This window comes from Oncorhynchus keta, chromosome 7 (genome assembly GCF_023373465.1).
Source record: "Oncorhynchus keta strain PuntledgeMale-10-30-2019 chromosome 7, Oket_V2, whole genome shotgun sequence".
In the NCBI taxonomy this organism is placed as follows: Eukaryota; Metazoa; Chordata; class Actinopteri; order Salmoniformes; family Salmonidae; genus Oncorhynchus; species Oncorhynchus keta.
In genome coordinates, this window is record NC_068427.1 from 14109924 (window position 1) to 14137922 (window position 27999).

Here is a 27999-nt window from a genome sequence, read left to right on the forward strand (position 1 = left end):
AATTCATCAAAACAAAGCCTTTTTACGCCACCGCCAGCTACAGTATTGCGCTCATAATTTCGGCTATGAAAATAGATAAACTATTTCTGACCTATAGCACTACAGCCAGCAAATAGATCTACCATTGCGATAGGTTTGTTAAAATAGAGCCCTAAATTATTAATGTAGAGCCCTAAATTATTAATGTAACTAAATTGCCTTAATTAACATAAATGACCACGATGGGTTGAGTAACATCAGCAAAAACCGAAATCCCCTTTGGAAAGGGTCTGTTCATCCTGCATTTATAATATACACTAATCTGCACATGATGCATTGATTGTTGTATCTTCCATAACCACCATCGGTTTATCATTCTAGGCAATTTGCTAAATAAACGTGAAGTGCTTGTTTGAAATGTTGACCTGGTCATTTGACTGTGTCCAGTTACAGTTAACCATTCAGAAATGGGCACATTTAAAAAAGAAACTACATTCTGAATGATGTTGGAAAAACAAACCAATAATTGTACACATTGTCCTGGATTTGAAAGGAAATACCGAGGGAAATCATCACAATAAAAAAAAACATATTTAAGATGGATGCTACCATAATTAAATTAGGGTATCCAATATTGTCTCATGGAATATCTGTGAGTCCACCATGTCTGGGGTCTGACCTGAATGTGCTGAGAAATCCACAGAAGAAACATGACAAAATAAACACCTCCTCTTGTGGGCTGACATATTGTCTCCTTGAGAGACGACTACCACACACAGACTCACCACTAAGTGTTCAACAGAGGTCTACTACGTCCCCAGCAAGCTATTGCCTTTTCGGGATAATCACAGCTTTATAGACATGCTGTATGCAGGGGAGCGGGTGACCACTACATGGTTAACGCTCTAAGAACACCTACTCAGAATCTAAAGCAGTATGAAACACCTTATATTTTCAAGTAACATGGCCATCTGCTAAATATATGTCATGAGGCACAGCATTTTACCTTGGATGTCTAACTTTAAACAATAAACACAAGTACAAAAAACAATTACACTGGAAATACATCTTTAGTCTTGTTATTCTTTTAAAACTATACATGTTTTAAAAATAATTCCCCAGTTTGATTGCACATCCAGATTCATACATTTCCCGAAAACTGAAATGAAGTAATTACTGATTATTTGTAAACCATTTAACATTACACTTATTGGAATAATTTATGAAGAAGGAACGCTTTCATATTTCATTCTTATTTGTAAAGTTACACAAGACACACACATTTTCAGACGTGGGTTTAATTCAGAGAGCATCATTTCTGAGGTGATTAAAATAATGAGCGGAACTGAGAGGAGTGAAAAAGAGGGAAAGTTTTACAGTTCATATGCAGTTCATGCATAGTCTCCTCAGGAACCAGCGCTTATTAGTTACCCCATGGAGGACTGGCACCCACGGTACCATGCAATTAAGTGTCTCCATGCAGAATGAGCGCTCAGGTCAGGTTTAATGGGCACAGAGCTAATAAAGGTTGGCCAAGGCGAGAGAGGAGGTGAGTTGCCCATACAGTAGCACTGCAAAGGTGTTGTACAGGCAGAAAGGGACCATGGCCATCATGCAGTCCTTCTCACAGTTCAGGCACCTCATCATCTCCCATCGCGGTACCAGGTCTTTGTAGGAGAAGACCCCAGGTCCTCATACAGCTGCTCTGAAATTATAAAGCTCTTTCAATTGTGGAGGTCTGGAAATTACATGAGCAAAATCTATTAAAAAGGTCCATTACTAGCTAAACAACTGGAGGAAGCTGCATGATAGTGCCAGGTTTAACTTGTCATATTGGCTATCAACAATGCATCACCTAAGCATGCTACTCTTCTTACGACGTGCACTTAGAAATGGGATTTGTTTATGCACAAATAAATGGAGGTTGGTCTTGACGTGACCTACAGGATCATCACCAAGTAGGCAGAGATATGGATTTGTGGGTGTATGATTAAAATTCTCTCAGTAAATCGACGGTAGGACACCGACGCACTGTTGACAACCTTTTGATCTCTTAGTCAATGACATTTTACGAACGGAAAAAATGAAAATAATCGACAGAAAGTTCTGCGTCAAATGACTTATTGCTAATTGAACATAAGAGAGTTGTTTCCATCTTGAACAACAGCCTGTATCCTAGGAGTCAGCAGGACTACTTCAAACCCTATTTCCGGAGAAAGCGTGAGGCAAGTAAGTAGAATAAATCCTCTGGTAAATGTTATTATAGAGAATAGGACTCGGCCATGAAAAATCAACACCACAAGAGCAATCTGCAAAAAGACCTCTCTGCAAACCGTTTATCAGCTTGAAATGCTATTTCATGCATTAATACTCCACAAACTGCCTTACCCCCAACGTTTGCAGAGCAAAAAGCCCCCTGACTTATGATTACCAGTCAACTAAACAATCCCCTCTCACCCCCGTCGACACCACTTCCACTACCCTCTCCCCGAGCATGTTGCCGGTGCCCCTGCAGGTTTGGGGACAGGGCTGTCAAGAGTAATGTGATGAAGGTGGACTCAGGCCGAGAGGAGCTAAATCGTAGGCGAAGGATGACGGTTCTTAGATTTTTAACCATTACAGAGTTTTCATAGAGCTGCAGTCAATTCATTTTATTTATTCTAATGAAGAGCATTAGGAGTGCCGTAGTGTGCCGCGGCGCACATTGATCGCCTCGTTAATCACACTTTGCAGACACTCGCAAATCAAGTTCTAACAGCAAGCACTGAATCAAGGGCAATGAAGCATAAGCTCCTTCACAATTTATGATCTTTCCAATTGCATCTTTTCAACCATTAAATTGCAAGATACCATGAATTTGAATCCTAGCTACTTCAGTCCTGGTATTGATTGTCCCGTGTGAAAAAATAGAGTAGTAGTAAATTCAGGTAGATTGACCAAATGTAAGACTTGTCTTCAAAAAAGAAACTGAATGGCACAAGGAAGACTGTTAATTAGCCACTGAGAACAAATACCAGGAGTGATAAAATGTAAAAGCCCAACAGGGGTTTAAAAAGAGCCGGCTCGGATGGGCTGCAGTCCTCCGCAACCTTGACTTTTTTCTGTCTTACTTCAGTAGTTCTGAAATGCCAAAGCACCTTCGAGGTCTTTGACTTGCCATTTTTAAAGATTAGGTACCTGATGTGCTGCGGAATTAGAATGAACTTCAAATTCTGGAGATTATGGTGGATTGGATGGTGGTAGAGGAAGTGGTGTCAAGTAATGGCAGACTACGGAGTGGGTGATACAACAACATGACATCTGTCACGAGTGAGTCAACAAGAGCCCCCCGATCAGATCACTTGCTCACAGATTGGATCCATGGATACAAATTATCAATGATCCTAGAATATCAACAAGCTCCCCCACAGGACGGGTGAGGAAATATAGGAAATGGTCACACAGTAGCCATCAGTCTCCAGAACTGCAGTGACTAATGGATTCCATCCACTCCAAACCAATGTGAACAACTTGCTTGAAATTCACCAACTTTGAACAGGCACAACCCTTATTCGCAAACTAAGAAGTTCAACTCTTGTAGAGGGCTCGATTGAGGCCATTACATTTAACCTTAAGAAAGCTGAAAGGCTTCTTACCTGCCCCATACTGTTCTCAGGAACTGGCATAATTGTTTTTAGATTACATATCAGTCACTCCAAGCTGTAAGGAACACACTTGTCAAACAATATAGTTAGATTAGCTCTTTCTGATTGAGAGTGTTGAGTATCTATCCAGCTCCTTACATACCTAACAAAAGAAACAAAAGCACTGTTAAAGTGACTCAATTACTGGCATAAAGCAGGAGTTACAAAGCCAGCCTGTGGGTTCTAGGAGTGAAGTATTAACCCTGTCACGTCTGTAAGGAGAACAACACTTATGCTATGATTTCAGAAGGACGCATGCTGGTACAGGTGCCGGGAACAAACACTGCCTAGGAGACATGCCAGTCTCTGCCTCTCAGTGATCAACTCAAGTCAAACTCTGCTCTCCGCCTTCTCCTGTATAGTTAGACACCTGTAGGGTTCATATGTGAATATGAAGGGGGACCATATCTCATATCGAGGGAGGCTGTCTGTCTGTCTGTGAATCATCAGCCCACAGAGAGATCTGCACATCTGAATGGCACATCAGATTCTGCTGCAGTGTCCCCATAACGTACACAAGACCATAGTCATAAAGGGATATCTGAGTACTCTGCATCATTCAATTCCTAACACAGGAGTTGGGGCTCCAAGCCAATCTGTGTCTCACAACATTTGCATCAGGGACTGAGCGCCTAACTCCCGAACAAAAAAAGTGACAGAAAAACAACAACTTGCTGCTTCAGAGAGAGGGGACATTAGCCATATGCTGCTGGAGTTTGTTCTCCGCGGTGGGCATTAAAACTGCAGCAGCATGGAGGTCCAGTCAGAGAAAGCCAGAGCCAGCCCAGGGGGGCAGGTCACGGTCCAAGCCCTGGCAGAGACATCGATGGCCGGGCAGATTAACTCTCTGGCCCTCCCCAGGGGCAGACAAATCACCAGAGGAAATTACACGTAAAGAAAACAAACCATAATAAAAGGCATAAAAGCCCACAAACATTGGATTGATCAAACGATTACAACCCATCTGGCTTGTTAAACTCAATCTGCTATCGTACCTGTGCACACAGTTTGTTTTTAGTGGTTGCTATTGACGCTGAGCACTTTTGCATCTGCAGGAAACTGACGACAAAGAGGACTATAAAGAAATACTGAAGCTTGTGCGAGAGTTGCTGTCTTAACCAAGTGAATCAGCCTCTCCTGGTAACCTCGACCAAAAGATACCAAAAACTTCACCAAGTGAATCAGCCTCACCTGGTAACCTCGACCAAAAGATACCAAAAACTTCACCAAGTGAGCGACTGAATATAACCAAGCAAGACCTCATCCAGCAACTTCCAGTGCACTGACACCAATTCAGGAAAGTGCACTGACACCTTGTGTTGTGATTTACGGTGTACCTCACTATGGTTACTGTACTGCACACATCGTGTTCCTCAGAATGAATGAAATAGATAAGTGGTCACAGACACAGTAGCATAGGGCTTACTCCTGTCCTGGCTGTACAACCACATCAGAAAGCAACACAATAGCACACTCAAAAAACAAACATGTACACAGGGCCAACAAAAGGTGATGTTTCAAGGTTTGACAACTTCAAGCCAACAACAAAATGCAGCCTGACAAGCTTTCAGGAGCTGGTTGAGCTCCAGCAGATTACAGAGATCTTTATCTTTCCATGAAACGGAGTGCAGCATTTAAGTGCCAATGACTGAGAATACAATCTGAATTGTAAAGCGTGTCACCGCCGTTGCATGGAGCTGTAGGGCAGTAATGGTGAGAGTAATTGTGTGATGACAGTTTCAATGCACAGTGGCGTTCTCTGGGGCATTGTGATCATCCCTGACAGGTGATACAGCACCGTTGGGAATAGGTATGTCTTACAGCAGGAATCTTCCCTTCATAAACACACTCCCTAACATATCTGCAGCTCTGTCAACTCCCCTCCACACATGCTATGGCTTTTCAATACAGCACGTCTCTATAAGTTAATTAGGTATACTTCTCCACAGCAGCTATGTGAAATACGGGAGCATCGGGGGGCAGATACATAGGGAGAAAGACTGAGACAGACAAAGACAGGACGTCTCTCAGAGCAAAGGGCACAATTGCTAAAAAAAATCTAAACCTGCTGTCAGTGGCTCACCTAAGCAGCAGAAAATGCCCCGACTGTAGAATACATTAGTCAGGTAATTGCTCTGACAAAATTACCTTCTGTGTGATGAGCTTGGCTACACGTCTCTGAAGCGTGGACGTCGATAGTCTCAATGTCGTGATCCTCTGCTGGGCTCAAATCAAGGGCTCTGCATTCAGAGAATAATATGATGTTAATGGGGGAAATCGACAATAAACATGACATGCCAGACAGTGGTGTCTCAAAACATATCCCTGGTAAGACACAAGTCCAGTGGTTTATCTATCTGGCTGCCTAATCACTTTACCCCTACCTGTACGTACCATACCGAGGTAAAATATGTTTTATACTGGATATTCAGTGGATATTCGGTTCTCTCGTCTATAGCTCTTACACAAAGCGTGCCATGACTATGAAAATGATATATTCTGAATCAGGAGAAGATAATAAAAACAGCTGTGTATTTTTCTCTAACATAAAAAAATGGCCTTTTAATCTTCAACAGCTTTACACAAAGCGTGCCATGACACTAACCACGTTTCCAGCCACAGTTTTTATGCAAGTAAAGTCACAGCGAATAAAAAATAATCAAGACAGCTGTGATGGAAACAAGACATTTCGGTACAATTTTAGGAATACTGACAGACAATTTATTCATTCGACATGGTGGGATTGTTTTATATCTGTTAAATGAATTATGCGAGAAATGGCAGGGGAAACGCCTTTATGTGCAAATATTGATGTAAAAAACATAATATGGAAGTAAACTTGGAGTCACGCGATGGTATGGTGTGTGGTCCTCCCACTACGACTCGGGAAACCATGCAGTTTATTAGGCTACAGATGAAATAACTTCACAGGGTGGTGAACGTGCACAGTGATCTTGATGCTCCTTTCCAATAAATATTGAGGGTCTGATTCCGGTGACATGATGACCGATGCTTGACTGCCGTGTGACAAATAAAAATATTCTCGCTACCTACACAGCCTTCCTGCACTGTATCAGCAAACTGTTGCCTAGAGCAGACGTGACAAGACCAGAATTGGCATATTTGCTATTTAACACAACAGTTTTTGTGACAGAACTGTCAGTAGAGTTGAAAATGTAATGGAAACACATTGAACTTTAGATATTTTATTTGGTAGGCCTAGATTAAAACTTAAGTGAAAAAAGTACATTGTGTGGGCACTACTTTATCATGCACAAGTCAGTTTGGTGGAAACACACCACTGGTGGGGAAATGCACATATTTTCTTTATGCAGATTTTTCTATATTTACGTTGGAAATCTGTCGGCCAATTGGATGGAAACCTAGCTTATGAAAATAGTATATTTTGAATCAAAGGAGGATGGACAAAAATCCACAGGTCTCGGCTTGCCTGGTGTCATCACCAGGCGGTAAATTAGTTTAATAGACAAATAACAAAGACATTTCCAAACCTCTCTGCCAATAGAGAGCTATTGAATATTGAAAGCAGAAAAATATATTTTTTTCTTAAAATATACAACATGAAAATTAACATGGATTTATCCTCCCCTGATTAAGAATATATATTTTTCATAGTCATGGCACACTTTGTGTAAGAGCTATTGAAGATTGAAAGCCGGAATAATTGTTTTGTTGTAAAGAAATATATTTTCAAAAGTTGTGCATTTTTCTTCATCCTCCCCTGATTCAGAATATATCATTTTCCTAGTCATAGCACACTTTGTGTGTAGATGAAAGAGAGATGAATATCCACCGAATATCCAATATAAAACACGTTACCTTGGTATGGTACATACAGTGCATTTGGAAAGTATTCAGACCCCTTGACTTTTTACACATTTTGTTAGGTTACAGCCTTATTCTAAAACGGATTAAACCGTTTTTTCCACTGATCAATCTACACACAATACCCCATAACATAATGACAAAGCAGAAAATGTACACTACCGTTCAAAAGTTTTTTAATTTTTAATTTTATTTCACCTTTATTTAACCAAGTAGGCTAGTTGAGAACAAGTTCTCATTTACAACTGCGACCTGGCCAAGAATAAAGCAAAGCAGTTCGACACAAACAATGACACAGAGTTCAAATCAAATCAAATGTTATTTGTCACATACACATGGTTAGCAGATGTTAATGCGAGTGTAGCGAAATGCTTGTGCTTCTAGTTCCGACAATGCAGTAATAACCAACAAGTAATCTAGCTAACAATTCCAAAACTACTACCTTATAGACACAAGTGTAAGGGGATAAAGAATATGTACATAAAGATATATGAGTGAGTGATGGTACAGAGCGGCATAGGCAAGATACAGTAGATGGTATTGAGTGCAGTATATACATATGAGATGAGTATATAAACAAAGTGGCATAGTTAAAGTGGCTAGTGATACATGTATTACATAAAGATGCAGTAGATGATATAGAGTACAGTATATACATATACATATGAGATGAATCATGTAGGGTATGTAAACATTATATTAGGTAGCATTGTTTAAAGTGGCTAGTGATATATTTACATCATTTCCCATCAATTCCCGTTATTAAAGTGGCTGGAGTTGAGTCAGTGTGTTGGCAGCAGCCACTCAATGTTAGTGGTGGCTGTTTAACAGTCTGATGGCCTTGAGATAGAAGCTGTTTTTCAGTCTCTCGGTCCCAGCTTTGATGCACCTGTACTGACCTCACCTTCTGGATGGTAGCGGGGTGAACAGGCAGTGGCTCGGGTGGTTGTGTCCTTGATGATCTTTATGGCCTTCCTGTGACATCGGGTGGTGTAGGTGTCCTGGAGGGCAGGTAGTTTGCCCCCTGTGATGCGTTGTGCAGACCTCACTACCCTCTGGAGAGCCTTACGGTTGTGGGCGGAGCAGTTGCCGTACCAGGCGGTGATACAGCCCGACAGGATGCTCTCGATTGTGCATCTGTAGAAGTTTGTGAGTGGTTTTGGTGACAAGCCGAATTTCTTCAGCCTCCTGAGGTTGAAGAGGCGGTGCTGCGCCTTCTTCACGATGCTGTCTGTGTGGGTGGACCAATTCAGTTTGTCTGTGATGTGTACGCCGAGGAACTTAAAACTTACTACCCTCTCCACTACTGTTCCATCAATGTGGATAGGGGGGTGTTCCCTCTGCTGTTTCCTGAAGTCCACAATCATCTCCTTAGTTTTGTTGACGTTGAGTGTGAGGTTATTTTCCTGACACCACACTCCGAGGGCCCTCACCTCCTCCCTGTAGGCCATCTCGTCATTGTTGGTAATCAAGCCTACCACTGTTGTGTCGTCCGCAAACTTGATGATTGAGTTGGAGGCGTGCGTGGCCACGCAGTCGTGGGTGAACAGGGAGTACAAGAGAGGGCTCAGAACGCACCCTTGTGGGGCCCCAGTGTTGAGGATCAGCGGGGTGGAAATGTTGTTGCCTACCCTCACCACCTGGGGGCGGCCCGTCAGGAAGTCCAGTACCCAGTTGCACAGGGCGGGGTCGAGACCCAGGGTCTCGAGCTTGATGACGAGCTTGGAGGGCACTATGGTGTTAAATGCCGAGCTGTAGTCGATGAACAGCATTCTCACATAGGTATTCCTCTTGTCCAGATAGGTTAGGGCAGTGTGCAGTGTGGTTGAGATTGCATCGTCTGTGGACCTATTTGGGCGGTAAGCAAATTGGAGTGGGTCTAGGGTGTCAGGTAGGGTGGAGGTGATATGGTCCTTGACTAGTCTCTCAAAGCACTTCATGATGACGGAAGTGAGTGCTAAGGGGCGGTAGTCGTTTAGCTCAGTTACCTTATCTTTCTTGGGAACAGGAACAATGGTGGCCCTCTTGAAGCATGTGGGAACAACAGACTGGGATAGGGATTGATTGAATATGTCCGTAAACACACCAGCCAGCTGGTCTGCGCATGCTCTGAGGGCGCGGCTGGGGATGCCGTCTGGGCCTGCAGCCTTGCGAGGGTTGACACGTTTAAATGTTTTCCTCACGTCGGCTGCAGTGAAGGAGAGTCCGCATGTTTTAGTTGCGGGCCGTGTCAGTGGCACTGTATTGTCCTCAAAGCGGGCAAAAAGTTATTTAGTCTGCCTGGGAGCAAGACATCCTGGTCCGTGACTGGGCTGGTTTTCTTTTTGTAATCCGTGATTGACTGTAGACCCTGCCACATACCTCTTGTGTTTGAGCCGTTGAATTGAGATTCTACTTTGTCTCTATACTGACGCTTAGCTTGTTTGATTGCCTTGCGGAGGGAATTGTTACACTGTTTGTATTCGGTGATGTTTCCAGTCACCTTGCCCTGATTAAAAGCAGTGGTTCGGGCTTTCAGTTTCACGCGAATGCTGCCATCAATCCACGGTTTCTGGTTTGGGAATGTTTTAATCGTTGCTATGGGAACGACATCTTCAACGCACGTTCTAATGAACTCGCTCACCGAATCAGCATATTCGTCAATGTTGTTGTCTGACGCAATACGAAACACGTGATGGAAGCAGTCTTGGAGTGTGGAATCAGATTGGTCGGACCAGCGTTGAACAGACCTCAGCGCGGGAGCTTCTTGTTTTAGTTTCTGTCTGTAGGCAGGGATCAACAAAATGGAGTCGTGGTCAGCTTTTCCGAAAGGAGGGCGGGGCAGGGAATAAACAAAACATACAGTCAATAATACAGTTCAAGAAAATCTATATACAGTGTGTGCAAACAAGGTAAGATAAGGGAGGTAAGGCAATAAATAGGCCATGTTGGCGAAATAATTATAATATACCAATTAGACTCTGGAGTGATTGATGTGCAGAAGATTAATGTGCAAGTAGAGGTACTGGGGTGCAAAGGAGCAAGATAAATAAATACATACAGTATGGGGATGAGGTAGTTGGATGGGCTATTTGCAGATGGGCTATGTACAGAGAGCGGGGGCGGAAGATGACTCATCGGCTGACAACATGGTAACGACTGGACTGGAAACGACTACGAGTAATGAGAGCACAGCACAAGAGAACACTACCGCAACTGTCACAAGTTCTGCTGCAACAGTGGGCCACAAACAGATGCAGGTATGTGTCTGTGGTTGGAGGAAAGTTACATCACACTATGGGTTGAGGATCCACCAGGGGAAGAAGGGGTGTTTGGGTAAAGAGTGACAGAGAACTCGCATTGATTACTTTCTGCGAAAGCGATCAAATCAGTCGAATGAAGCACAGCAACTGGACGCAAACCATAGTTTGCAGTGCATCAGTACCACTGTCATGGAGGACGTAAACTCAAGCACCGAAGTAGCAACTGAGGTGGAACCAACAACAGGAGTGGAACTCACCCAGCCTCCCAGACCTGCAGTCGAGAGGAGACTACCAGGGCACAGACCGTATGTGAAGTGGCCTGGCGCCAGTGACAAGAAGTTGTGGGAAACAGTGAATACTGACCTTACCTTGACCCTCGAGAAACTTCGAGGCACAGTGGAGAAGAAGTTGGAGAGGATGGGGGACATCATCTATGAGTACGGGACAGAAAGATTTGGAGTGGAAGAGGCAAAAGGCGGGAGAAAGGTTCCAACCCCACCAGTTTCCAGGAGGCAACAAGAAATCAAGCGCCTCGTTCAAGAAAGGCGACAGCTTAAGAAACAGTGGAAGAAGGCCTCGGAAGTGGAAAAGGAGGGCATAGAGGCACTTCAGGCTGACATCAAAACCCGGTTGGCATCCCTCCGTAGAGCAGAGAACCTACGGAAATGCAGAAGGAAGAAAGAACAAACTAGAACTTGATTCTATAAAGATCCCTTCAAGTTCCTTAAAAGTCTCTTCACAAAGGAAAAAAGTGGAGCTCTAAAAACAACAAAGAAAGACCTAGAGGAGCACCTGAGAACAACAAACTTGACTCAAAGCGACATGAACATCTGGCCATCCCATCAGATATCCCACCTATTGAACCCCCGGAACATCATATTGAGACCAGCCCTCCGACATGGAAAGAGGTGGAAAACACAGTTCGACGGGCAAGAACAGCATCAGCCCCGGGGCCAAATGGAGTCCCGTGTAAAGTGTATAAGAACGCACCAGACGTCCTGAGGTTCCTCTGGAGGCTTATGAGAACAGCTTGGCAGAAGAAGATAATACCCAAAGTGTGGTGTAGGGCAGGCAGGGTCCTGATCCCTAAGGAGAAGGATGCAGTGAACATCAGCCAATTCCGCCCAATCTCCTTACTGAATGTCGAGGGTAAAATCTTCTTTAGGGTCATTGCCCAGAGGATGGCCGAGTACCTGCAAAGGAATGCGTACGTCGATACATCTGTACAGAAGGCAGGAATATCAGGGTTCTCTGGCTGCTTGGAACATTCCAGCATGATCTGGCACCAGATCCAAATGGCCAAGGTGGAGAAAAGGGACCTCCATGTAGTCTTCCTCGACCTCGCCAATGCATTTGGCTCTGTGCCCCATGAACTCCTGTGGTCTGCCTTCAGATTTTTCCACATACCGGACACCATCACAAACCTGGTGAAGTCGTACTTCCAGGATCTGCAGTTCTGCTTCACCACCTCAGAGTTCACCACCTCATGGCAGTGCCTGAATGTAGGTATAATGGCGGGATGTACCATTTCTCCGTTGGCATTCACAATGGCAATGGAGGTTATCATCAGATCCTCAAAATGGGTTGTTGGTGGACAGCGAGTCGACTCTGGTTTCCGCCTCGCTCCACTCAGAGCCTACATGGACGACATTACAACATTGACCACCACTGTCCCATGCACCAGGAGACTGCTCAGAAAACTCGAGGAGAACATCAGCTGGGCCCGTATGAAGATTAAACCATCCAAGTCACGCAGCATCTCGATTGTGAAGGGAGTACTCTCTGACCTGAAATTCTTCATCGGAGATGACCAAATCCCAACAGTGTCTGAGCAGCCGGTAAAAAGCCTTGGAAGGTGGTATGATGCAAGCCTGAAGGATAAAGACCAGGTGCAACAGCTGCACAAAGACATCAGTAGTAGCCTACAGTCCATCGACAACACACAGCTACCTGGAAAGTTAAAGGCCTGGTGTCTGCAGTTTGGTCTCCTACCCCGGGTGTTGTGGCCCTTAGCACTGTATGAGGTTCCAATCTCAACAGTGGAGAAGATGGAAAGAGGAGTCACAGGCTACTTAAAGAAGTGGCTCGGAGTTCCACGATGCCTTACCACCATAGGCCTCTATGGAGATGGTGTCCTCAAGCTGCCCCTCACCAGTCTAACAGAGGAATTCAAGTGTGCAAAAACCAGGCTCCAGATGACACTGAATGAATCTCAAGACCCAGTGGTGAGCAACAACGCGCCGACCTTGGCAACTGGGCGCAAATGGAGGCCAGGAAAAGCAGTCCAGGAGGCAACAGCAGCCCTCAGACATGCTGACATTGTGGGTCATGTTCAGCAAGGGAGAGGAGGCCTTGGGCTAACTAGCCGTGCTGCTTGGAGTAAGGCCACTGCACCAGAGCGGCGGAAGATGGTAGTGCAGGAAGTACGCCATCAGGAGGAGGCTGCAAGGTGGGCCAAGGCAGTCTCTCTTGCCAAACAGGGACAGTGGACTCGACGGGACAGTGTGGAGAAGAGGAAGATCAGCTGGAAGGATCTGTGGGCCATGGAAGCGAGGCGGTTGGACTTTTCCATCAGAGCAACATATGACGTCCTTCCAACACCAGTTAATCTTCACCAATGGTATGGTGAAGATCCGGACTGTGCCCTCTGTTCCATGCCAGCCAACCTCAGGCACATTCTCACAGGGTGTAAAACAAGCCTCACCCAAGGACGCTACACTTGGCGTCAAAACCAAGTCCTTAAAAACCTTGCGTCCGCCCTGGAGGACAAGCGAGCTGCCACCAACTCCCTACCACCCACAGCAGCATCACACTCCTTACGGACAAACTTTGTCCGCGAAGGGGCTAAACCACCGAAGAGCGGCTCTACACCATTAGAGCGAGACCAGCTGCGCTTGGCCCGCGACTGGAAAATGCTAGCTGACATTGGCCGGCAACTTGTGTTTCCTCCGGAGATCGCAACCACCACCCTAAGACCTGACATGGTGCTCTGGTCCCGTTCACTCAATAAGGTCTTCATCATTGAGCTCACAGTACCCTGGGAAAACTCAGTAGATGAGGCTTATGAGCGAAAACATCTGCGCTATGCTGATCTAGCTGCCGAAGCACGGCATCATGGCTGGAACACAGAAGTCTGACCAGTGGAGGTGGGCTGCAGAGGTTTTGTGGCAACATCTACAACCAGACTGCTTAGAGACCTGGGAATTAAGGGCCAGAGCCAGCGTTCGGCAATCAAAGCTGTATCAGAGGCGGCAGAAGGCAGCAGTCAGTGGCTCTGGATGAAGAGGAAAGACCCCAGCTGGGCCCTGAAGTGAGAGGGCCAGGAGGTATGCGGTCAACAATGCTTGACTCAGGGAGGAGGACGCCCCTGCCATGCATAGTCCCATGGGATGTTGGCTATCAACAACAAGGCAACTCCTATGACTAATTGGGAATGGGACGCAAGCGTAGGATTGATCACCCTGTCGCTGGCCGCCTTTGGGGAGGGTGTATAGTGTGAAAGGCCGAAACACCCTAGGAACCAAAGGTATACTACTGACGATGCGCTCCCCAAATTTCACCACGCTCACTGTTCATTAACTCTTGGAAGTGCTTGCACAAAGGATAGTAACATCTCATCCTGTGTTCTTGGAATCAGGTGCAGTGATCTGTGAGCTGCTCTGACAGCTGGTGCTTAAAGCTAGTGAGGGAGATATGAGTCTCCAGCTTCAGTGATTTTTGCAGTTCCTTCTAGTCATTGGCAGCAGAGAACTGGAAGGAAAGGCGGACAAAGAAGTAATTGGCTTTGGGGATGACTCGTGAGATATACATGCTGGAGCGCTTTCCCCTTGGATTGATGATGAATTTCAAAATTGTATGGTTGAGAGGGATGAGACAAAAGGTATGGCAAAAGGTCTGACAGCTCAACTGATTGGCAAACATACTGCAAATTAAGAAATCATGTGACTAAACTAAATAAAAAATAAACTATACTATGAAAAAAAATAAAAAATAAAACATTATATAAAGTTTGATAGTAAAAAGCTTTGGAGCACCTTAAAATAAATGTTGGGATAAATTGCAAACTCAGCTCCATCATTCATTGAATCAAAATCCACTGATAATGGCAACTATTTAACTAACTTTTTAATTGGAAAGGTAAGCAAACGTAGGTATGACATGCCAGCAACAAACGCTGACACTACACAAGTATATCTGACCAAATTATGAAAGACAAGAACCGTACTTTTGAATTACGTAAAGTCAGTGTGGAAGAGGTGAAACAATTATTGTTGTCTATCAACAATGACAAGCCACCGTGGTCTGACAATCTGGATGGAAAATTTCTGAGGATAATAGCGGACGATATTACCACTCCTATTTGTCACATCTTCTATTTAAGCCTACAGTATTAGAAAGTGTTTGCCCTCATGCCTGGAGGGAAGCAAAAGTCATTCCTCTAACCAAGAATAGTAAAGCCCCCTTTACTGGCTCAAATAGCCGACCAATCAGCCTGTTACCAACCCATGGTAAACTTCTGGAAAAAGTTATGTTTGACCACATACAATGCATTTCACAGTAAACAAATTGACAACAGACTTTCAGCATGCTTATAGGGAAGGACACTCAACAAGCACAGCACTTACACAAATGACTGATGATTGGCTGAGTGAAATTGATGATAAAATGAATGTGGGGGCTATCTTATTATCTTGTTAAACTTCTGTGCAGCTTTTGACATTATCGATAATAGTCTGCTGCTGGAAAAACTTGTGTGTTATAGCTTTACACCCCCTGCTATAATGTGGATAAAGAGTCAATTGTCTAAGAGAACACAGATGGTGTTCTTTAATGGAAGTCTCTAAAACATAACCCAGGTAAAATCAGGAATTCCCCAGGGTAGCTGCTTAGGCCCCTTGCTTTTTTCAATCTTTACTAACGACATGCCACTAGCTTTCAGCTACTACAGCAATTGAAATGACTGCAACACTTAACAAAGAGCTGCAGTCAGTTACAGAATAGGTAGCAAGGAATAAGTTAGTCCTATATTTCTAAAACTAAAAGCATTGTATTTGGGACAAATCATTCACTAAACCCTAAACATCAACCACATCTTGCAATGAATAATGTGGAAATTGAGTTAAGGTGACTAAACTTTTTGGAGTAACCCTGGATTCTAAACTGTCATGGTGAAAACATAATGATACAACAGTAGCTAAGATGGGGAGAAGTTTTTCCATAATAATGCGCTGCTCTTCCTTCTTATCAACACTATCAACAAGACAGGTCCTTACAGGCTCTAGTTTTGTCACACCTAGACTACTATTCAGCAGTTGGCTCAGAACAGGGCAGCACGACTGGACCTTAAAAGTACATGGAAAGTGGCCAAAAGTGAAAGAGAGATTGACTTCATCACAACTTGTTTTTGTAATAGGTGTTGACAAGTTGAATGTACCGAGCTGTCTGTTTAAAATACTAGCACACAGTATGCACCCATGCATACCCCACAAGACATGACATCAGAGCTCTTCACAGTCCCCAAGTCTAGAACAGACTATGGGAGGCGCACAGTACTACATAGAGCCATGATTACATGGAACTCCATTCCACATCAGGGGACTGATGCTAGCAGTAGAATCAGATAAATAATTGGTAAAAATACCTTATGGAACAACAGGGACTGTGAAGAGACAAACACAAAGGTACAGACACATGCATACTCACACATTGTGATATTGTTGTATGGTGGTATTAAACATGTTTGCATTGTAGATACAGTTGAAGTCTGAAGTTTACATACACTTAGGTTAGAGTCATTAAAACTTGTTTTTTAACCACGCCACAAATTTCTTGTTAACAAACTATAGCTTTGGCAAGTCGGTTAGGACATCTACGTTGTGCATGACAGAAGTAATTTTTCCAACAATTGTTTACAGACAGATTATTTAAATTATAATTCACTCTATCACAATTCCAGTGGGTCAGACGTTTACATACACTAAGTTGACTGTCCCTTTAAACAGCATGGAAATTTCCAGAAAATGATGTCATGGCTTTAGAAGCTTCTGATAGGCTAATTGACATAATTTGAATCAATTAGAAGTGTACCTGTGGATGTATTTCAAGGCCTACCTTCAAACTCAGTGCCTCTTTGCTTGACATCATGGGAAAATCAAAAGAAATCAGACAAGAACTCAGAAAATAAATTGTAGACCTCCACAAGGAGGTTCATCCTTGGGAGCAATTTCGAAATTCCTGAAGGTACCACCTTCATCTGTACAAACAATAGTACGCAAGTAATAGTATCCAAAGTATCCAAGGAATACCTAGGATAGGATAAGTAATCCTTCTCACCCCCCTAAAAGATTTAGATGCACTATTGTAAAGTGGCTGTTCCACTGGATGTCATAAGGTGAATGCACCAATTTGTAAGTCGCTCTGGATGAGAGCGTCTGCTAAATGACTTAAATGTAAATGTAAATGTAAGTATAAGCACCACGCAGCTGTCATACCGCTCAGGAAGGAGACGCGTTCTGTCTCCTAGAGATGAACGTACTTTGGTGCGAAAAGTGCAAATCCATCCCAGAACAGCAGCAAAGGACCTTGTGAAGATGCTGGAGGAAATGGGTACAAAAGTATCTATATCTACAGCAAAATGAATCCTATATCAACATAACCTGAAAGGCCACTCAGCAAGGAAGAAGCCACTGCTCCAAAACCGCCTTTAGAAAAGCCAGAATACGGTTTGCAACTGCACATGGGGACAAAGATCATACTTTTTGGAGAAATGTCCTCTGGTCTGATGAAACAAAAATAGAACAGTTTGACCATAATGACCATCGTTATGTTTGGAGGAAAAAGGGGGAGGCTTGCAAGCCAAAGAACACCATCCCAACCATGAAGCACGGGGGTGGCAGCATCATGTTGTGGGGGTGCATTGCTCCAGGAGGGACTGGTGCACTTCACAAAATAGATGGCATCATGAGGTAGGAAAATGATGTGGATATATTGAAATAACATCTCAAGACATCAGTCAGGAAGTTAAAGCTTGGTCGCATATGGGTCTTCCAAATGGTCAATGACCCCAAGCATACTTCTAAAGTTGTGGCAAAATGGCAACAAAGTCAAGGTATTGGAGTGGCCATCACAAAGCCCTGACCTCAATCCTATAGAAAATCTGTGGGCAGAACTGAACAAGTGTGTGCGAGCAAGAAGGCCTACAAACATGACTCAGTTACACCAGCTCTGTCAGGAGGAATTGGGCAAAATTCACCCAACTTATTGTGGGAAGCTTGTGGAAGGCTACCTGAAACTTTTGACTGAAGTGAAACAATTGAAAGGCAATGCTACCAAATACTAAATTAGTGTATGTAAACCTTTGACCCACTGGACATGTGATGAAAGAAATAGAAGCTGAAATTATTAATTCTATCTACTATTATTCTGACATTTCACATTCTTAAAATAAAGTGGTGACCCTAACTGACTTAAGACATGGGGATTTTTACTAGGATTAAATGTCAGTAATTGTGAAAACCTGAGTTTAAATGTATTTGGCTAAGGTGTATGTAAACTTCCGACTTCAACTGTATGTAGTGGTGTAATAATGTTATATGATGTACTGTTTTATCCTTTGTTTTATATTTAATGTAAATGCTTTAATATGTTTGGACCTCAGGAAGAGTAGCTGCTGCCTTGGTTTAATCAGACCAGAGAATCTTGTTTCTCATGGTCTGCGTGTCCTTTAGGTGCCTTTTGGAAGTGGCTTCTGTCTGGCCTGATTGTTGGAGTGCTGCAGAGATGGTTGTCCTTCTGGAAGGTTCTCCCATCTCCACAGAGGAACTCTGGTGCTCTGTCAGAGTGACCATCGGGGATCCTGGTCACCTCCCTGACCAAGGCCCTTCTCCCCTGATTGCTCAGTTTGGCCAGGTAGCCAGCTCTAGGAAGAGTCTTGGAGGTTCCAAACTTCTTCCAATTAAGAATGATGGAGGCCACTGTGTTCTTGGTAACCTTCGGTGCTGCAGACATTTTTTGCTATCCTTTCTCAGATCTGTGCCTCGACACAATTCTGTCTTGGAGCTCTACGGACAATTCCTTCAACCTTATGGCTTGGTTTTTGCTCTGACATGCACTGTCAACTATGGGGCATTTAGACAGGTCTGTGCCTTTCCAAATCCTCAAATCAAATCCACCCCAATTTTATTTGTAACATGCGCCAAATACAACAGGTGTAGGTAGACCTTAATAATAATATATGATAATAATAATAATATATGCCATTTAGCAGACGCTTTTATCCAAAGCGACTTACAGTCATGTGTGCATACATTCTACGTATGGGTGGTCCCGTCGAACCCACTACCCTGGCGTTACAAGCGCCATGCTCTACCAACTGAGCTACAGAAGGACCAATGTGAAATTCTTACTTACAAGCCCTTAACCAACAATGCAGTTTAAGAAATAGAGTTTAAGAAAGTATTTACTAAATCAAGTAAAGTAAAAAATAAAATAAAAAGTAACACAATAATGAAGGTAGGGGTAAAGTGACTATGCATAGATAATTAACAGTGAATAGCAGCAGTGTAAAAACAAAAAGGGGGGTCAATGTAATTTGATTAATTGTTACCAGTCTTTTTACTTGGGGATATAAATTGTGGAATCATAAATTGTTAAGGAGCCTTCTGGACCTAGACTTGGCACTCTGGTGCCGCTTGCCATGCGGTAGCAGAGAGAGCATTCTATGACTTGGGTGACTGGAGTCTTTTGGGCCTTCCTCTGACACCGCCAAGTATATAAGGTACTAGTCAAAAGTGTGGACACACCAACTCGTATTCAAGAGTTTTTCTTTATTTTTACTATTTTCTACATTGTAGAATAATAGTGAAGCCATCAAAACTATGAAAGAACACATATGGAATCATATAGTAACCAAAAACATGTTAAACAAATCAAGATATATTTTATATTTGAGATTCTTCAAAGTAGCCACCCTTTGCCTTGATGACAGCTTTGCACATTCTTGGCATTCTCTCAAACAGCTTCCTGAGGTAGTCACATGGAATGCATTTCAATTAACAGGTGTGCCTTGTTGAAAGTTAATTTGTGGAAATTCTTTCTTTCTTAATGCATTTGAGCCAATCAGTTGTGTTGTGACAGGTTAGGGACGGTATACAGAAGATAGCCCTATTTTGTAAAAGACCAAGTCCATATTATAGCAAGAACAGCTCAAATAAGCAAAGAGAAATAACAGTCCATAATTACTTTAAGACATGAAGGTCAGTCAATATGGAAAATTTCAATAACTTTTAAAGTTTCTTCAAGTGCAGTCGCTAAAAATCATGAAGCGCTATGATGAAACTGGCTCTCATGAGGACCGCCACAGGAAAGGAAGACTCAGAGTTACCTCTGCTGCAGAGGATAAGTTCATTAGAGTTAACAGCACCTCAGATTGCAGCCCAAATAAATTCTTCACAGAGTTCAAGTAACAGACAGTCAACTGTTCAGAGGAGACTGCGTGAATCAGGCCTTCAAGGTCGAATTGCTGCAAAGAAACCACTACCAAAATACACCAATAAGAGGAAGAGACTTGCTTGGGTCAAAAAACACGAGCAATAGACATTAGACAGGTGGAAATCTGTCCTTTGGTCTGATGAGTCCAAATTTGAGATTTCTGGAGACACAGAGTAGGTGAACGGATGTGCACTGCATGTGTGGTTCTCACCGTGAATCATGGGGGAGGAGGTGTGATGTGGTGGGGTGCTTTCCTGGTGACACTGGCATTGATATATTTAGAATTCAAGGTACACTTAACCAGCATAGCTACTTCAGCATTCTGCAGGGCGCTACCATCCCATCTGGTTTGCGCATAGTGGGACTATCATTTGGTTTTCAACAGCACAATGACCCAAAACACACCTCCAGGCTGTGTAAGGGCTATTTCACCAAGGAGAGTGATGGAGTGCTGCATCAGATGACCTGGCCTCCACAATCACCTGACCTCAATCCAATTGAGATGGTTTGGGATGAGTGGGACCGCAGAGCGAAGGAAAAGCAGCCAACAAGTGCTCAGCATATGTGGGAACTCCTTGAAGACTGTTGGAAAAGCATTCCAGGTGAAGCTGGTTGAGAGAATGCCAAGAGTGTGCAAAGCTGTCATCAAGGCAAAGGGTGGCAATTTTGAAGAATCTAAAATATATTTTGATTTGTTTAACACTTTTCTGGTTACTACATGACTCCATATAATAATAATAATATATGCCATTTAGCAGACGCTTTTATCCAAAGCTACTTACAGTCATGTGTGCATACATTCTACGTATGGGTGGTCCCGGGAATCGAACCCACTACCCTGGCGTTACAAGCGCCATGCTCTACCAACTGTGCTACAGAATGTGTTATTTTATAGTTTTGATGTCTTCACTATTATTCTACAATGTAGAAAATAGTAAAAATAAAGAAACACCCTTCAATGAGTAGGTGTGTTCAAACTTTTGACTGGTACTTTATGTCATGGATGGCAGGAAGCTTGGCCCCAGTGATATATTGGGCTGTACGCACTACCCTATGTAGCGCCATTCGGTCGGATGCCAAGCAGTTGCCATACCAGGTGGTGATGCAACCAGACAGGATGCTCTCGATGGTGCAACTGTAGAACCTTTTGAGGATCTGGAGACCCATGCCAAATCTTTTCAGTCTCCTGAGGGGGAAAGGTGTTGTGCCCTCTTCACGACTGTCTTGGTGTGTTTGGACCATGATAGTTTGTTGGTGATGTGGACACCAAGGTCCACGATCAGCTCCTTTGTCTTGCTCAAATTGAGGGAGAGGTTGTTGTCCTCACCCCACACTGCCAGGTCTCTGACCTTCTCCCTTTTGGCTTTCTCATCGTTGTCGGTTATCAGGCCTACCACTGTTGTTTTCATCGGGCAAACTTAATTATGGTTTTGGAGTCGTGCTTGGCCACGCAGTAATGGGTGAATAGGGAGTACAGGAAGGGACTAATCACACACCCCTGAGGGGCCCCGGTGTTGAGGATCAGCGTGGCAGATGTGTTGTTGCCCACCCTTAACACCTGGGGGCGGCCCATCAGGAAGTCCAGGATCCAGTTGCAGAGGGGGGTGTTTAGTCCCAGGGTCCTTAGCTTAATGAGGACCTTTGTGGGCACTATGGTGTTGAACACTGAGCTTTAGTCAATGAACAGCATTCTCACATAGGTGTTCCTTTTGTCCAGTGGGAAAGGGCAGTGTGGAGTGAGATTGAGATTGCATCATCTGTGGATCTGTTGGGGCAGTATGAGAATTGGAGTGGGTCTAGGGTTTCCGGGATGATAGTGTTGATGTGAGCCATGTCCAGCCTTTCAAAGCACTTCATAGCTACCGACCTGATTGCTATGGCACGGTTACCTTTGCGTTAAATAAAAAGTATTTTTCCAGTTCGAGGTGAGTAATCCCTGTTCTGATGTCCAGAAGCTCTTTTCGGTCATGAGAGATGGTAGCAGCAACTTTATGTACGGAAATAAGTTAAAAAACAATATGAAAAACGAACAAAGTAGCACGCATTATTTAATTGATATCCAATCAATTGAATTTACCACAGGTGGACTCCAATCGAGTTGTAGAAACATCTCAAGGATGATCAATGGAAACGGGATGCATCTGAGCTCCATTTCGAGTCTCACAGCAAAGGTCTGAACATTTATTCAAATAAGGTATTTCTCTTTTGTTTTCGCTTTGTCATTATGGGGCATTTTGTGTAGATTGATGAGGAACTGTTTTTATTGAATCAATTTTAGATTAAGGCTGTAACGTAACAAAATATGGAAAAGGGGAAGGGGTCTTAATTATTTCCGAATGCACCGTATACTGTAAGTAGGTGTAAAGTGCAAATGCAACAAGATAGATAAACCACTGGACTTATGTCTTACCAGGGATATGTTTAGAGACACCACAGTCTGGCAGTGAAAATATGTGCATTTCCCCACCAGTGGTGTGTTTCCACCAAACTGACTTGTGCATGATAAAGTAGTGCCCACACAATGTACTTTTTTCACTTAAGTTTTAATGTAGGCCTACCAAATAAAATATCTAAAGTTCAATGTGTTTCCATTACATTTTCAACTCTACTGACAGTTCTGTCACAAAAACTGTTGTGTTAAATAGCAAATATGCCAATTCTGGTCTTGTCACGTCTGCTCTAGGCAACAGTTTGCTGATACAGTGCAGGAAGGCTGTGTAGGTAGCGAGAATATTTCTATTTGTCACACGGCAGTCAAGCATCGGTCATCATGTCACCGGAATCAGACCCTCAATATTTATTGGAAAGGAGCATCAAGATCACTGTGCACTTTCACCACCCTGTGAAGTTATTTCATCTGTAGCCTAATAAACTGCATGGTTTCCCGAGTCGTAGTGGGAGGACCACACACCATACCATCGCGTGACTCCAAGTTTACTTCCATATTATGTTTTTTACATCAATATTTGCACATAAAGGCGTTTCCCCTGCCATTTCTCGCATAATTCATTTAACAGATATAAAACAATCCCACCATGTCGAATGAATAAATTGTCTGTCAGTATTCCTAAAATTGTACCGAAATGTCTTGTTTCCATCACAGCTGTCCTGATTATTTTTTATTCGCTGTGACTTTACTGTCATAAAAACTGTGGCTGGAAACGTGGTTAGTGTCATGGCACGCTTTGTGTAAAGCTGTTGAAGATTAAAAGGCCATTTTTTTTATGTTAGAGAAAAATACACAGCTGTTTTTATTATCTTCCCCTGATTCAGAATATATAATTTTCATAGTCATGGCAGGCTTTGTGTAAGAGCTATAGACGAGAGAACCGAATATCCACTGAATATCCAGTATAAAACATATTTTACCTCGGTATGGTACGTACAGGTAAGGGTAAAGTGATTAGGCAGCCAGATAGATAAACCACTGGACTTGTGTCTTACCAGGGATATGTTTTGAGACACCACTGTCTGGCATGTCATGTTTATTGTCGATTTCCCCCATTAACATCATATTATTCTCTGAATGCAGAGCCCTTGATTTGAGCCCAGCAGAGGATCACGACATTGAGACTATCGACGTCCACGCTTCAGAGACGTGTAGCCAAGCTCATCACACAGAAGGTAATTTTGTCAGAGCAATTACCTGACTAATGTATTCTACAGTCGGGGCATTTTCTGCTGCTTAGGTGAGCCACTGACAGCAGGTTTAGATTTTTTTTGAGAGACGTCCTGTCTTTGTCTGTCTCAGTCTTTCTCCCTATGTATCTGCCCCCCGATGCTCCCGTATTTCACATAGCTGCTGTGGAGAAGTATACCTAATTAACTTATAGAGACGTGCTGTATTGAAAAGCCATAGCATGTGTGGAGGGGAGTTGACAGAGCTGCAGATATGTTAGGGAGTGTGTTTATGAAGGGAAGATTCCTGCTGTAAGACATACCTATTCCCAACGGTGCTGTATCACCTGTCAGGGATGATCACAATGCCCCAGAGAACGCCACTGTGCATTGAAACTGTCATCACACAATTACTCTCACCATTACTGCCCTACAGCTCCATGCAACGCCGGTGACACGCTTTACAATTCAGATTGTATTCTCAGTCATTGGCACTTAAATGCTGCACTCCGTTTCATGGAAAGATAAAGATCTCTGTAATCTGCTGGAGCTCAACCAGCTCCTGAAAGCTTGTCAGGCTGCATTTTGTTGTTGGCTTGAAGTTGTCAAACCTTGAAACATCACCTTTTGTTGGCCCTGTGTACATGTTTGTTTTTTGAGTGTGCTATTGTGTTGCTTTCTGATGTGGTTGTACAGCCAGGACAGGAGTAAGCCCTATGCTACTGTGTCTGTGACCACTTATCTATTTCATTCATTCTGAGGAACACGATGTGTGCAGTACAGTAACCATAGTGAGGTAGTGTCAGTGCACTTTCCTGAATTGGTGTCAGTGCACAAAGAAAAGGTGTGGATTTTTGTCCCATTTCTCCCTGATTAAAAATCTATAATTTTCATAGTCATGGCACGCCTTGTGTAAGAGCTATTGAAGATTGAAAACCCGAAATCGTATATATTTTTTAAGGTGCAGACTGTTCCCCGTCCACCCGATTCAGAATATATCATTTTCATATTCGTGGCATGCTTGGTTAATAAAGAAATAGCTTTTGACAAGAGAAAACAGAATATCCACCGAAAGTAAAGCCATATTGCAACCTACAGTGTCTTGTGATAATTGCGTTGTTTGCTCTGGAAACCATTCGTTGATGCACCAACCCGATATACAATAAGGCTGAGACAACGGAAAGACAACAAGTCACACAGAATAACGGAATCAATTCAACCACACATAGTTTGTTTCATTACAAAACCAGAGAGCAACATTTGTCAGGTGAAGTCCAAAAAGCAAATATTGCGTAACAAACAGTTACATGACCTGCAGCATGGTCAAGCAAGATAATGTTTCCGACAGTTTACTAAACAACTGCTGATTTAGAACCACAGAGAGTGACAGCAAGTCAGCAGAAAGAAAACAGGAACACTGCCTCTGCTATCCCAGCACCATTTCAACTTAAACATAATCAAATCAACTAAGCTATACCATGTGTGAAAAACTCCGGAGGGCGGACATTTCTGAGATATTGCATCCAGTGCGCCTGGCACTGACGATGATACTACGCTCAAAGTTGCATAGGTCACTCCATTTGGCCCATTTTAACATTCAATCAAACAGTAACTGAATGTCTCAATGCCTGTTTGCCTGCTTTATATAATAAGCCATGACCACGTGACTGACTGTCTGTAGGAGCTATCCATTTTTGTGAACGGGGTGGTGTACTAATAATCTCGCCGGTGAGGGTATATGATTAGTCTACTACATTGAAAAGAAACTCAAAGATTCCAAAAACAATCAACGATGCTCAATATCATGTGGGTCTCCATGTTACTGATTTCTGTGTGAGCGCACACGCACAAGTAGAAAAAACATGTTGTTGACTCACCCTTCTTGTATAATAGATGAACGGCAGTGCAATCCTCCTCTCTTCCATGTTGGCAGAATGGTCTTTGACTGTCATATAAGGAAGGAGTACACACTTTTAGTTTTTTTATGTCCTAGACTAGGCTATCTGGACTAAGCTACCTGGCTAAAATGCTTGCTAGCCTATCTTCCTCAAATGGGCAACAATGAACCAGCTAAGTTAGCTAGGTAGCTAGTTAACGTGAGCCTACTCCATCTAGGCTACAATGTATGAATTTATGGTTAGATCAGAATCGCTGTTATAATCATTGGCCAGTACGGGGTCGGAGAATGAAGTAAAAACACCAAGTCTAAATACCCATCTCCATCCATGGTTTCGGAAAGGGACGATTTAAATAGCTACTGCAGGACAACAACATGTCACAAGCAGATCAGAAACATACTTTTTTTTCTGACACTAACCATGTTTCCATCCAACCTTTTTGCGAGTAAAGTACGTCAGATAAACATTTTTTTATGACAGATCTGATTGAAACAGAAAATATGTTGGTAAACTTTCCAACAAAATACGCTAGACAAGGTGAGATCTTTTTTAGTCTGTAAAATGTATTACGCGAGAAATTTCAGTAGAAATGCTTTTATGCACAAATATTGATATAATAACCATCATATTAAAGTAAAGTAATGCAATGACATGTTCTGGTCCTGGTCCTCCCTGTTCTGGTCCTCCCACTACGACTCATCAGGAAAGCATACAGTTTATTAGGCTACAGATGAAATCATTTGTGATTTATCTTGACAGGCTGGTGAAAGTGGAAGATGATGAGCTTGATGCTCCTTTCCAATAAATATTGGGGTTCTTATTCTGGTGACATGATCATCGAGGCTTTGCTGACATTTGACGACAAACAAAAAATTCTCCCAATTTTGTCTAATAATCTCATAATTTAGGCTATTCCTGCACTGTATCTGTGAGCTGTTGGCAAGAGCACACAGTGCCAATACCAGATCGCTATATAAGGCAAGATTGTTTGTGAGAAAACCATTAGTTGAGTTGAAAATGGAATGGAAACCCATTTAGCCCGTATTCTATACTAATCCCAACCGGGGAATTTAAACGCAAATGGTATTTTTATGTGCACTTTTTCATCACGCACAGCCTTTTATTCGCAACAAGTAAATTTGATGGAAACATCTCTGGTGGGAAAATGCGTAGATAGTTTTTATGTGAATTTTTGAATATTCACATTAAAATCTGTTGCTAATTGGAAGGAAACCTGGCTAATGGCATCAAAGATTTTTGCTCTATCTGTGATGACTTTTTGCTGTTGATTTGATTGGTGTGATGCCAAATCCAAACTGGGCTGTGTTCAGTATGTTTTTGCGTTCTGGAGCATACAATTGAACGGAAATGATGTTGTACTAAACAACCAGTTAAAAAACGAGGAGGGGATGGATTGTGGGTTGAGGAACGCTATCAGCATGGCCACTGCCCATATACGTCACTCATTGCTTCAAGCCACACAAACGGCACTTTAAAAAAAAAACTTTGGTATTTTTTAAAGTCAAACAGTTTGCGATAGTTTGACTATGATTGGTGTTAAAACAATTCTAATTAAATTATTAAATGAAATCATACACTACCTTAACCATAATGTATTTAAAAATGCATTGGTTTGTTATGAAAAATAATGCTATTAAATATTTGCATTTATAGTATAACTTTTTGATGTATATAAACAAAGTGCATATAACTGTAACAATTCAAAACGAATACAATCTGAACAACATAATAGAATATTACACCATATCAAAGAAAAATAAATAACAATGTGCAAAACTGCAGCATCCTACATAAAACATTAAACTGGTCCCTCTTTCCTCTCTCTTCTTTATTTTATTTTACCTTTCTTGAACTAGGCAAGTCAGTTAAGAACCAATTCTTATTTTCAATGACGGCCTAGGAACAGTGGGTTAACTGCCTGTTCAGGGGCAGAACGACAGATTTGTACCTTGTCAGCTCAGGGATTTGAACTTGCAACCTTTTGGTTACTAGTCCAACGCTCTAACCACTAGGCTACCCTGCCACCCATGTTATAACCAGCAGCACACAGCAATGTTGACCATATTTCGTTTTTATGAGAGATTTGCTTTCAGAAATGCAAGCTGCCTCACTTCTGAGGGGCTGATGCGGTTTCTTCTCTCAGTAATTATTTAACCCGTTTTCGAGAAGACCCTCTCAGAAGGAACAGGTGTGGCCACTATGCAGAGTCTCCCTGTCATGACT

At 42.8% G+C, this 27999-nt stretch overlaps 1 long non-coding RNA gene across 1 annotated transcript; it reads right to left on the minus strand.

Moving 5' to 3' along the window:
* Window positions 1-1030: 1030 nt before the first annotated feature.
* LOC118386482 (uncharacterized) lies at window positions 1031-4952 on the minus strand. The gene is made up of 2 exons (XR_004826224.1): window positions 4854-4952; window positions 1031-1684 (listed from the first exon to the last, which is right to left on the minus strand). It is a non-coding gene; the product is annotated as an uncharacterized LOC118386482 (long non-coding RNA).
* Between the last annotated feature and the right edge of the window lie 23047 nt (window positions 4953-27999).